The sequence below is a fragment of the Pipra filicauda genome, unplaced genomic scaffold (assembly GCF_003945595.2).
Source record: "Pipra filicauda isolate LSUMZ 115617 unplaced genomic scaffold, ASM394559v2 scaffold118_size2161507_pilon, whole genome shotgun sequence".
Taxonomy (NCBI): domain Eukaryota; kingdom Metazoa; phylum Chordata; class Aves; order Passeriformes; family Pipridae; genus Pipra; species Pipra filicauda.
This window is the reverse complement of record NW_024103640.1, coordinates 2,126,175-2,130,449: the sequence shown is the minus strand read 5'-3', so window position 1 is coordinate 2,130,449 and position 4,275 is coordinate 2,126,175.

The following is a 4,275-nucleotide window of genomic DNA, read 5'->3' as shown; positions in this document are numbered from 1 at the left end:
AGAGCTTCATCAATTTTATAATTGTACAGTTTATTGGGGAGAACCAACAGCCTGTGCCAGTGGCATTTAGAGCACTGAACATTATGGATTATTTTAGCTCAGATTCCTGAACCACCTTTACAGTTTGGTCCTTATTTTAATACCTACCTTTCCTTAAAAAAGACCTGAAGGTGCTTTGAAGTTGCAATGGGTCAGACCAAAAAACAAAGCTAAGAGGTAACACCAAAAGCAGGTAAGACAAAAAACCCAACCCAACCAACCCCAACACTCTCAGAACTAGGGAATGTCTCCAAGGTGACCAGCTCTGGTTTAACACTTTAGTAATTCTTAAAGAACAATTTATTTGAGACTTACCATATTGCTATATAATGCAAAAGGAATAGTTGTATCTAACTGTGCTCACTTGTTTACACACAAAGTCCCATTTTAAAGATTTTTCGGTAAAAAATGTTTTAAACTCATTTATTTGAAGGACTTGACTAGGGGAAGGGGGAAGTTTCTTACCTTTCCCTTTGCCTTCTGACCTCATTTGGCATCAGCACAATTCACATGAACGTGGGAAGCAAAATTTGGCTGACAGAAGGATTGCATCAGTGAGGCAGCACAAAGATTACACCTCAAAAAGGCTGCAGACGGAGAATTTGTCCCTTGTAATATACCCTGGGTTTTCCCAATGTTTTGCTTGGTTCCTTCTGAGGCTCTTTTTCATGCATTTGGACACACTGTGAAAAGTTATTTTACAGGCTTAAATGTACTGTCTAATCCTTATTTAGAGCTTTAATTATCTGAAATACTCACCAATGGTGTTTACGGTTCATTGCTTGAGGCAGTTTATGGATGATTATGTTCCTACCGGGCTTCTCCTCATCCATGTTTTACACATTTCACACCTTGGCTCTCCCAGCTGTTAATTCCCAATCACCTCCCAAATCCTGCCCATCTGGTTACAACACATTGATAATGATAAACTCAGGTTTAGCTACAATATTCTAGGAGTGGTCTCAAAATTACTTTAGGCCACTCCCCTGCTGCTGGTGAAGTATCTGCTCACAGATACTCCCTAATTATATTGTCCTTTGCTTTGCCCTGTCACAAGCAAAGGCAAATCTAATTTGCTCTCCACTTTCTCCCTCAGCTATTACTATTTTCCAAGTCTTCCCTTGTACTGAACTTCTCATTCTTTTTTCCAAGGACACCAGTTTATATTTGTCCCCCGCGCTCAGTTACATCCAATTTCCTGTTTCCAAGATTTTGAGATTATGTTGCATTATTTCTATCTACTTGGGTTTGTAACACCTGAGTTATGATCATCTGCAAATGCTGTTAATATTCTTCTTACAGCCTCTCTGAGATCACTGATCTGGGACATTCATCAAAACAGACCAGTTGCTTTCTTCCACACAAGAATAAATGTAGCTAAATGCAAAATTAGTTTGGCCAAAGAGACGGTGGAGCGAAACAAAAGTAATTAAAGAATAAAAGAGGTACATCAGAAACTCTCCCAAAAGAAAAAAAAACAACAACTAAGAACAACAGCAGATGCTCCATGAGAAGAGGGATGCTCAGGCAGGATTAGTTCTGCCATTTCTACAATGACATGAAGTAAGAGTGGAAGGACAGAGCAAATTCTCTGCATTCCTTTCATCAGCCAAACATATTTCCTGGTCCTGTCACGTCAATAATCCCAGAACTAAGTTGACAGCTGCCTGAGAAAGTGGAAACCACGAGGCATCTTTCCCTGCTCTCGGAAGGAAGCTTTGGCCATGGACACAGAGGGGGAAAGGAACGACTCTGCAGTCAGGGCACGGCCCCCAGGAAGGAATAGTTTGGGAAAAGGGCCTTTGCTGAAGAATGAGGTGGAGGCTGGAGCTGTTTACAAAGGCACTCCTGACAGTAAGGGATTGCTTTAGTTGTGTGTTGCCCAGACATCCTTGGAAATTTACAGCTGGCAATTTCCTCGGAATGCCTCATTCCTTTCACTTCAGCCTCACTCCACACCTGCCTCCTCTTCTCCTTTGCCTTATTTCCCCAGCTCTGTTTTTCTCCCTTCCCTGGTCTTTCCATTTACTAGTCCTACTTTAAGTCAAAGAATTCTGATACTAACAGGATGTTTTTCTCTGACTCCTCCTGCTGTCAGAACCTCAGCTTTCCTGAAGGCACAACTCCTAATGCAAGTACAGCACCCAGGAAAATCCCACTGCTGCTGAAAAACCTCAGGAGACCAAACTGACTGCAGCTAAAGGAGATGATCTGCTAAACTGCTCAAGAAAATTCACAGGAAGGGTGTTCAAAACCCCCAGAAGAGTAAAAAAAAATAAATGTTTGCATAAAATATAAAAGGAAGAACACCATACAGCTCTTTAGCTTTGGGTTGAAAGCCAATAAGCACTGCCCAGCTCCTTCAGTCTCTCCTCCATCTTGAGCTGCCAGACTTCCACAGGGTTTTCCATCTCTTTCCTGTGCTGATGGACCAAAACCCAGCATGGTGTTCCAGATGCAGCTAATGAGAGACCAGCAGAGAGAAATAATCACTTCACTTGATCTCCTGGTTATGCTCCTTTTGATCCAGCCTAGTGTGCAGTTGGCTTTTATCACTCCCAGGCCACAGTGCTGACCTGAAACCCAAGCAAATTTTTCTATTGATTCCAGCAAGGCCTAAATGCCAGAGTGAACATCTAATAAAGGAGCCAACAGCCAGGGCACAGTGGTAACAAAACAGCAAGAATGAGCTTACAACAACTACTGACAGCGTGTGTGGGAGAGGAGCTGGGATCCACACGCACGCTCACCCTGTTCAAACAGCTGCTTTTTACTGGTTTCTGACCCAGCCTTTACCTGGCTCCTCACAGAACACATGAGAAGGGGTGGATTTTCTCATCCCACGGCATGTTCAGCCACACAGGGAGGCTGTTTCTAAAAAAAAGAAACACCCAAGAAACATTAAAATGTTATTTGAGATAAGCACAGCCAGTGCTATGGATGAGGCAGGAACTCTCTCTACTCAAACACAGGGTTTAGCTCACTAACGAAGCTAAGCCCTGCTGTGTTTTTAATAAATTGTAATTTATTAAAACCACATTTCATTCTGAGGCACCACCAACACCTGACGAAAATGTGAGAAGCTGCATCTGTTCCCCAAATAGTTTACACTCAGTTTAACAAACTAATTTCAAGGATTAAAACATTTTTGTGTGAAACACACACACACACAAAAGGAAAATAGAAGCGAACCTTCAGAACAAGCAGAAGGAGTTAAAAAAAAAAAATCTGCGTTTTTGGTCTCTGAAATCAGTTTGTTTTGAACACCAGGGCCAAGAACATCAAAACACACATAGGAACTGTTTATTCTGAGTGCTGGAGTTACAGCCCTGGTCTCAGCACCACCAGCTTGCTATGTCTATCCATCCTTTTGGAATGACTTTCAAATTCAATCCCATCAACTCCAGTGCTGCCTTCAATTACAGTTACCCTGCAAAACCTACAGATCTGTAAATTCTTAGACAAGCCAAGTCAGCAGAGCAAGATAAACAAGGTGAATTAAACACAGCACCCAGACACAGATGTTAGAGGATGCAGTTACTTTTATGTATGATGAAAAAAATAGAGAGCATTCACATTCCAGCTCTTCAAGGGTCTTATTTATATTTTTTTCCAAGAAATTTAACTGAGGAATTAAGTACAGTAATACCTTGAGCCAGTATTACATCACACAGGACCTACTTTGGCTTCACGTGGTCTTGCACCCTCTCAGCTTCTACACAAAACATTATTTTATCAGTTTATTATTATTTCCATCAATAAGGACTGTCCTACAGTTCTTATAATTAGGGAAGGCAACTATCCTGAGGCTAATTTCCTATATAAAAGGAGCCCAGTGTTGCAACGATGTTAAATATCCTCCTTTTTTTGGGCTGTGAGCTCCAAAGCAGCCTTATCCAAAGAAACAAATAAGAAAAATAACCTTCTGAGAGAGCATCACTCTTCAGTTCAATTCTGAATTTTGCACATACTTTGCAATGTCATAATTTCACATTAAGCTCCCAGCATTAATATATATATATATATACATATATATATATAAATATATACTCTTGGTTGAATGAGTTAACTCCCACTTAAACCCACCAACACCTGAAACTCTTCTGGAGAAGCTAATTAATTTTTAAAGAAGCATGAAGCTTTATTTAAAGGTAAACTTTAGGATATTGCCAGCAATCCTCCAAACATTATATACATCTGGAATGTAATGAAAATTATATAAGCTGTAGAGAAGTT